This window comes from Chrysochloris asiatica, unplaced genomic scaffold (assembly GCF_000296735.1).
Source record: "Chrysochloris asiatica unplaced genomic scaffold, ChrAsi1.0 scaffold00002, whole genome shotgun sequence".
NCBI classification, from domain to species: domain Eukaryota; kingdom Metazoa; phylum Chordata; class Mammalia; order Afrosoricida; family Chrysochloridae; genus Chrysochloris; species Chrysochloris asiatica.
The window spans coordinates 32,667,492-32,677,147 of NW_006408520.1; positions in this window are offsets into that span (position 1 = coordinate 32,667,492).

Consider the following 9,656-nt stretch of genomic DNA (forward strand, 5'->3'; position numbering starts at 1 on the left):
AGAGCATGAGCAGAATGTGGGACCCTATCTGGAGAAGCAGAGACACCAGAGATAGAGGCAGAAATGAGGACATGCAGAGATAGAGCAGCTGAGGATTCTAGATTCACGTAAAGAGAAAGGCTGTGTGCTGGTGGCCAGGAGGCAAGCTTGCAGGCTGGCTTGGTTATTTAAATGATTATATATTCCTGAGTATTTTTGTATACATAAAAAAAAAAAAAAACAAAGCAAAACAACCCAAAAAACAGGGAATAGAAGCAAATACTGTTAAACGATGATGCATGGAGGGGATTGTAATCATTGCAATGAAACAAAATACGATAGGATGGGTGTAAAACCCATGTTCACCCATGTAAACTATCATTCAGTTCACAGTAAAAGCTTTTAAAAAAGGCAATGAGAAATACAATTCTTTTAAAAATAGATTTATTTTGTTGTTGTTGAGAATGCACACAGAGAAACACACATCAATTCCACGGTTTCTACATATACAACTCAGTGACACTGATGACATACTTTGATTGTTTAACCATTTTCATCCACCTTTTCTGAGGTATTCCTCCCCCATTAACAAACTCACTACCTCCTAAAGTACCTGCCTAATCTTCTGAATTGAAAGACAGAATTTTTTAATTTAAAAAAAATATTGAAAGATATAAATTTTTTATCAATAATAAGTTTATCTAAATGATAGTTTCACCATATCTCTAGGAATCCATATTGAATATTCAGCAATATAAAATTATACAGAATACAGTATCATACAGTATTATAAGATCCTGAAGATCATCCCCTGAATGTTAACAGCTGGTTTTTCATCAGTTAATATACATCAGTGTTTCCTGACAATGGCCAATGTCTTCTCCTGATCGTCACCTTACCAGTCAATGACTCTCACTGATAAGAATCAGGATGATATTGTGGTGGAGCAGGAAATATTGTGAAGCTCAAGATATGCTAAGTCACAAAAAGGAGGTCCTGTTGAAAGGATAATTTCTAAAACGAATTAAGATGTCAGAAAGAGTTCTTGTTGATGTTGTTGTTAGGTGCCATCGAGTTGGTCCAGACTCATAGAGACCTTATGCACAGCAGAACATAACACTTCCCGATCCTGGGCCAACCTCCCTATTGTTGCCACGCTTGAGCCCATCCATGCTGCCACTTTGCCAATCCATCTCATTGGGGGGTCTTCCTCTTTTTCTCTGATCATGCACCTTACCAAACATGGTATCTTTCTCCAGTGACTTGTCCCTCCTGACAATATGTCCAAAATACGAGAGACAAAGTTTGGCCATCTTGGCCTCCAAGGAGTACTCTGGCTGCACATCTTCCAAAATGGATCTCTTGGTTCTTTTGCAGCCCATGGCACTTTCAATATTCTCCTCTAACACCGTAACTCAAATGCATCAATTCTTCTACCGTCTTCCTTATTCACTGTCCAGCTTTTGCATTCATATGAGGTTATTGAAAATACCATGGCTTGGGTCAGGTGCACCTTAGTCCTTAAGCTGACATCTTTGCTCTTCAATATTTTAAAAAGGTCTTGTGTGCAGATTTGCCTAATGCAACATGTTGTTTGATTTCTTGACTGCTGCTTCCGTGAGTGTTGATAATTGATCCAAGAAAAGTCCTTGACAACTTCAATCTTTTATCCGTTGATAAGAATGCCATTTATTGGTCAAAAGAGTTCTTCACAAACAGCAAATCAGAGCTGAAACCTCTCCTCTTTCTTCTAGAAGATGCATTACATGACCTTTGGTAGGAACTCATGAGCTTTCCATAAAAGTGTAATTCTTATTTTTTCTATATATATTACTTTACCCTCTCTAAAATGATATTCCTATCAAAATAGTCTCACAGGAAAAAAATAATTCTTTCCAAGTCAGTTTTTTAGCTTTTTTTCCCTTTTTATATTTTTGAAAAATTATTTCTTTAAATGCCTTTCTCATTTTTTCCTACTTTTCAATTGACAGATGGCAGAGATATTTTTTTCTAATTATAGAAAATACATTAAAACCACTTAAGAACACAAGAGAATAGACAACATATCCTAAACCAAAATTCATTGTTATCGAGTCAATTCTGTCTAACAACAGCCCTATAGTACAGAGCAGAACTGCCCCGTAGGGTGTCGAAGGCTGTAAAGCTGTATGAAACCAGACTGTCACATCTTTCTCCCACGGCTGCTAGGTTTGAACTTCCAACCTTCCAGTTAGCACTTTACCTGAACCACCAGGGTGCCTTTGATACCCACACACTGGAGAATAAAAGTATAAACTATCCTAATCCAGTAAATTATAGATAATCTGCATTGTATTTTATATTATTGTACATACTTTCTTGATGGGTGAAATATTTACATATATTCTTTGGAAAATTTAGTAAGCAGCTATATATATGACTTGTATATAACATGGATTCCTCTTTTTCTCTAGCTTTCACATTGAAATTAAAATGCCTATTATTTTTTTTTTTATTATTTTACTAATGGAATTAATAGTGTGAATTATTTTCAAAGCATTACGTAATTTTGGCATGATTTCGTCTTGATTTACATTTAATCTACACTCTAAACTGTAATGTTACCACACTATTTTGTATTTCCTGAAGATAATTCAGAAAAATATATATAATTTTTCTTAGGGTGACTTTTGATGCTGATTTCTCAAAATCTGGATGACTCTAACAGAGATGTCACTAGGTTTGTAGGGGACAACTCCTAGTTTTAAAAGGCTTCCGGATATCATGGAAAAACTCCTTGTCATTCAGAAGCCCTTGCCATGAGTCCCCAAGTTTTGGAAATGGTGAATGTACTCAACTGCTAGCTGAAAGGTTGGAGATTCAAGTCCATCCAGAGACACTTCAGAAGAGAGACATGGTAACCTATTTCCAGTAAAAGCAGCCATTGAAAACCCTACGGAAGATAATTAGACACGGACACATCAGGTCCCCATGAGGTGGAACTGACTTGATGGCAACATGTACTGGTACTGGTACCTTGTGTCAGGGTCTCATCTAGGAGCCAACTAACCCTCAGTTTCCTCACATTTAAAATAAAGTTACCAATATCCCCACATTGCATACTTTTATTGAAATACAGACCCCCAATGAGATGGATTGACACAGTAGCATCAACAATGGGCTCAAACATAACAATTGTGAGGATGGTAGAGGACCAGGCAGTGTTTCTTTCTGTTGTGCATATGGACGTTATGAGTTGGAACCAACTGGATAGCAGTTAACAATAACAATACAGTATGAGGGAAATAATGCTATACTAGTTTTGGACATAGCCCTGAAATGGTCTGGTGGCTTCTATTTCTTGCCTCTAGGATGATAGTCACTAAGTAATAAGTCAGACACAATACACTGAGAACCCTAGCCACATGGAGAGGCACTGGAGGAAGAGCCATTGGTGGGAGAGGCGGTGGAGGCTTTGGGTGGGAGAAGGAGACTGAGAGAGAGAGAGAGGCCAAGGAATCTGGAGGCACCAGACATGCGAGTGAATAACCCACTTAAGAAGTGGACCCTCCAGCTGCAGCTCTCTGCCAGTTCCAGCTGGATCAGAGATGACTCACCTAAACAAGCCCTCCCCAAAGTCTTAATCCATAAATCATGGACAAAATAAAATCAACATTTTATGTCACTAGGTTTCAGTGTAGTGCGTTATGCAGCAATGGTTAATTGGAACAAAGAATGGGAAAAGTAAATGCAAGATAACATGTTGCTAAGGAAAAATGATTCAGAGGAGAAAAGAGGTGAAGAGTAAGGAAATGTGTAACAACTATCTCTGAGGTAATAGGGGTGGTGAGGCTCTCTTCAGAAATCCAGTTCCAGGGAACACTGTGAACACTTATGAGGATGGAGAGTAGGCAGACATCACATCCTGTGGGGTCTTGTGGGCCATAGTAAGACACTGAGACTTCATTCTAGGGGCACGGGTAAACCGCTGGAGGATTTAAGCAAGAGAGAAGCATGGTCAGACTTTCAGTTTGGAAAGCCCACACTTGATAGGATGGCCATTGGAGAAATTCAAGGTGCTAATAATGACAATATGGATTTGGCGATGGAAGAGTGGATGGAGAGACATGGATAGATGAATTTAAGCCAGAACAAGGTGATTGATTGAATGTAGAAGCAGGAGATAAAGTGAAGTTGAGGATAACACTTGGTTTACTGGCTTGAGCCAATAACTGTGTGACTAAAAGAGAAGAATGAGCTAGCCAGGGCAGACATATTGAGTTCATCTTTGGACGTGCTGGTTTGGGAATGCCCGTGGAGCAGGATAACAGGGATATCTTCTAGGGAGTTCTGAAGCTCAGGAGAGAAGATAGAACCTGAAATGAAGATTTGGACATTGCTGGTGTCAAGGGAATATATGAAGGCATGGTGTTGGACTAGTTCATCCATGGGAGGGTTGGAAGAAAAGAGGGTGAGGTTAGAGAATCCTGGGGAATATTGACATTGAAAGGAAGCGGTAATGAGTAAAAGCATTTTATGAGAAAAGAGAGAGTTGTACTTAAGCAAAGTAAAGAAAGCAGTGAAGGAGGATTCATGGGATATGTATGCACCAATGCAGTCAAAATAATTGTATGTTGATTTCACAAGAACACCTGCAGTGATTCCTTGGTCTTGCAAAGCTGACATGTCATTGTTCTTCAAAAGGAAATGAACAACTTTATTTCAAAATGAAATGAAGGGGACTTATCAGAACCATGGAGTATGTGTATGTATATACACATACACGTGTATGTATGTTTATCTATATAAACTGTAGAGAACTCTCTTATTCTTTTACATTTAGATTAACAACTGAAAGCTATTTTTCCATACCTCCGCCCCAACATGAAAGAGTTATTAAAAATACTGCTGGAGGATAATGTTGCAAAAAGCTAGAAAAACTGAAAAAGAGTTATGAAAGCCCAGAGCCACACTAACCTCTGCATTTCATATAATGCATCACTAGCTTGTTGTTATAATTCAATACATTTATACAGGACTTTGTACTTTTTAGCATACTTTGATGATCTCATTAGCCCCAAATGTGGATGTAATGGCATCAACGGATTATTACACTGAGCCAGAAGAATAATAAGTAGTACGAGATAAGAATGCAGAAAAGGGAAATGCTACTGGTGTGGTAGTGGGGAACAGAGCAAACTGAGCTTTGAAGAACTAATGGCTTCTCAGCTTTTGGCTAAGATCAAGGGTAGTATGTTTTTATCATGGAGTTCTGGTGTGGCACTATAGGATAAGCACTGGACGGAAAGGTCAGTTTAAACTGCAAAGTTAGCTTCAAATTCAATAGACACTCCTCAGAAACCCTATACAGTGTCACTATGAGTCAGAACCAACTTGGTAGCACTAATCAACAACATAATATATTCATTACTGTAGTATGTACTTTATGTGTTATCTGATTTGAAGGATTTGGCTATGCTGAGTGGTAGAAATGAACGTTTCAAATTGCTATTTCTAAAAATTGTTGTTAGGTGCCATCAAGTCAGTTCTGACTCATAGCAACTCTGGATAAAAGAACAAAACACTGCCCAGTCTTGCACTCCCCCAATTGTTGTTTTGCCCATTGTTACAGCCACTGTGTCAATCCATCTCACTGATGGTCTTCCTCTTTTTGAATGACCCTCTACTTTGCCAAGCATGATATCCTTTACCATGACTACCCTCCTGATGACACATCCAAAGTACATAAGACTAAGTTTTGCCATCCTGGCTTTTAAGGAGCCCTCTGGTTGTACTTCTTCCAACACAGGTTTGTTCATTTCTCTGGTAGTCAGTCCATAGTATATTCAATATTCTTCTCCAATACCACAAATCAAATGTATCAATTCTACTCCAGTCTTCTCTGGTAGCGTAGTGGTTACGAATCGGGCTGCGAACCTTAAGGTCAGCAGTTCGAAACTACCAGCCGCTCTGCGGGAGAAAGATGAGGCTTTCTACTCCCATAAGGATTTACACCCTCAGAAACCCTGTACAGGGTCGCTATGGGTCGGAACCAACTCGACGGCACTTAACAACAACAACATCACCTGAATATGAGGCAATTGAAAATACTATGACTTGGGTCAGGCACACCTTAGTACTCAAAGTGACATATTTGTTCTTTAACACTTTAAAGTGGTCTTTTGTAGCATATTTGTCTAGTGTAATACATTCTTTAGTTTCTTGAGTGTTACTTTAATTGTGAATCCAAGTAAAATTCCTTGATGTTAATTTTTTCTCTGTTTACATGCTGTTGTTTATTGGTCCAGCTATGAGGATTTTTGTTTTCTTTACATGAGGTGTAATCCATACTGGAGACAGTATGTAGCCTTTGATCGTCATCGGTAAGTGCTTCAAGTCCACTGCACTTTCAGGAAGCATTTTGGTCTGTATACTGGTTCTAAGTGAGCACAATTAAGTGCTCTGGAATTCCCGTTCCTCATAATGCTAATCACACAATTGAATCCCTTTGCATAGTCAAAAACTATTTCAAATAGAGGGACCTTGAATCAAATAGAGAATCAGAGTTCTGGTGTAGTGCTATAGGATAAGCACTGGACTACTAACCAAAAGGCTGTGGTTCAAATCCACCAGACCCACCTAGGAAATCCTATGCAGGGTTTCTACAAGTCAGAACCGACTCAGTGGCACTTAGAAACAACAAAAAGGAATTGGCTACAAAGGTGTTGAAATGTCTAGAATAGCAACAGGAGAAATTTAACCATAAACCCACTGCCTTAAAGTTGATTCTGACTCATAATGACCTTACAGGAAAGTGTAGAATTGCCCTATAAGGTTTCCAAGGCTATATCCATTTTTTTTTTTTTAATGTTTTATTGTGAATTATGTGATCGTTTACATGGGAGAACACTAGTTTTACATTTATCCTATCATATATTATTTCATTGCCATGGTTACAATCCCCTCCATTCATCATCAACCAACCAAAGGGTTGCCCCTGAGTCATCAGCACACAGCCCCTCTCCCTCTCTAGTCTAAAGTCCCCAGCTGCTCCATCTCTCCATGTCATCATCTCTGCCTCCATCTCTGGCATCACTACTTCTCTGGGTAGGGTACCATTCTCTTCCTTGATGGTCTCAGGGACCTCCACTCCTAGACTGCAAAGTAAATCACTCCCCTACTTGCTACAAAACGTCTACCTCTACATTTCCAACCCTCACAGTCAGTCCTGATAACAATTACTCACCACTGACTCACAAGAGACCTATCTGCATTTCCTTTCATAAGCCCCACCTAGACAGCTCTGGTAGCATAGTGGTTACGAGTCGGGCTGCAAACCTTAAGGTCAGTGGTTCGAAACTACCAGCCGCTCTGCGGGAGAAAGATGAGGCTTTCTACTCCCGTAAAGATTTGCACCCTCGGAAACCCTGTACAGGGTCATTATGGGTCGGAACCGACTCGACGGCACTTAACAACAACAGATTGGATACTACTCAGTGGAGATTGTACCTTTCATCATGCCCTCTGGATCGAGGTTCCATCTTGAAAACTTGTAAGCCAGTCGCTTCTTGCCTTTGTAGCCCCTCACTTTGGGTAGCCAATGTCCAAGTTGCCCAGCCCTGTCTGCTTTGTGTATGAAGAGTGTGGGAATGATCCTTGCTGTAAATATTTGTTCCCTCTTTTGAGCTACTGCATCCATAGGTGTGGGTCAAGTTCATCAAATTGTATCAGATTACTCTTTTTCTTCTCTTCTTTCTTCTTCTGGTTGAGCTCTGATCATCTAGTCATCAAAGCCAGGTAGAGTGGGTATTATCTGAAAGTGTGGGTGTTCTTGTGCATAGGCCCTCTCTTCTTATCAACCAGATGCTTCACTCTCCAGCCTAGTTCTCTGTGGCTATGTCACTGACTCTGGGCCCAAGAGACCCCACGACTTGCAACACTGCTGGCCAACCAGGTCTACACCCAGGTTCACAGGGGTCTATTGAATGTTGTAGGGCTTAGCTTGCAGCTTCATTGTTGTTTTCCCTCACTTCCCCTTATCAGTGGTGAATGTAGTCACCAATCAGAGCATGTATTCCCATTGAGTCTTAAGTCTTGGAAGGGGGACTGCTCTGAGGAAACCCAACCACTTGCCTTGACGTCTCCTGGGCAAGCAACTTGCTTGTTCTTGTAGTAATCAGTCAGAACTACTGTTATTGTTCTGTATTTTTCCTGTTGGTCTTTCCTTCAAGAAGTATCTTCTGTTCTTCTAGCAGCTCCAGGCTGGTCTGCTTGTCCTTTCAAGTGGAAATTTCTCACCTCTGAAGATCCTGGATGCTGTTCAGGATTCCACCTATGGTCTTATGTAATGCAGAGGTTCTGCTGGAAGCCTCCTTCACTGGGTATGTTGTAGCCCACTTTTAGGTATTCCAATCAGTTATAGGCAGAAGACGGACTTACACGCTTTCTATGGTGATATTTCTGGCTATTCCTTTGTCTCCCCTTCAAGTGTCTATTTTATAATGGTATGTAAGGGAAACCAAGATTCAAAAGACAGCCAAACATCTTAACATTATTTCCCCCCTTTTGCCCATTCCAGCCATGGCTCAATCCCTGTATTCCAGAGCCCTGTTGTTCCAAGGTTGTGCATACATCATTATTTACCTCTGTCCCACTTAGCCCATGCAAAATTGCCTCCTATCTGCTTTGTTCTTCCATTCTTCTCCCTCTTCTTGTATATTGCCCCCCTCCCTAGCACCCAAACTATCCTGTGTCTATTGCCTACCCTGTGCACCACCTTCCCCTCCCTCCCCTCACCCCACTCCTCACATCCTAGTAACCAGTAAAGAACTCCCCCGACACACACACACCCGCTTTAGTTTGGGTTCTTTTTCTTAGTCCTTTACAGTAGTGGTCCTATGCAGTATTTCTCCTTCTGTGACTAAATAATTTCACTCAACATAATGTCCTCAAGGTTCATCCATGTTATACAGTAGCTTACAGATTCCTTGTTATTCTTCAAGGTAACATAATATTCCATTGTGTGTATGTACCACAGTTTGTTTATCCATTCTTCAGTTGATTGGCTCTTTGGCTGTCTCCATCTTTTTGCTATTGTAGATAGTGCTGCTATGAACATTGGTGTGCCTATATCTTCTCGTGTTATGGCTTGTATTTATTGTGGGTAAATACCAAGTAGAGGAATTGTTGGATCATAAGGTATTTCTGTTTTCCACCTTCTGAGGAAGTGCCATATTGCTTTCCAGTGAGGTTGGACCATTTTGCAGTCCCACCAGTAATGCAGGAGTGTCCCAGTTTCTCCACAGCCCTGCCAGCATTTATTGTCCTCTACATTTTTCATCTTTGCTGTTATTGTTGGTGTGAGATGATATCTCATTGTTGTTTTGATTTGCATCTCTCTAATGGCTAGAGATCGTGAACATTTCTTCATATATTTGTTGGCTGCCTGGATCACCTCCATGGTGAAGTGTCTGTCCATGTCCTGTGCCAACTTTTTAATTGGGTTATTTGTCTTTTTCTTGTAGAGGTGTTGCATTTTCCTATAAATTTTAGAAATAAGTCCATTGTCTAATGTGTCATTGCAAAAGATTTTTTCCCTTTCGGTGGGTTCCATTTACTCTGCTAGGGAAGTCTTTTGATGCACCTAAGTTTTTAATTTTTAGTATGTCCCACTCATCTATTTTGTCTACTTTTGTTTG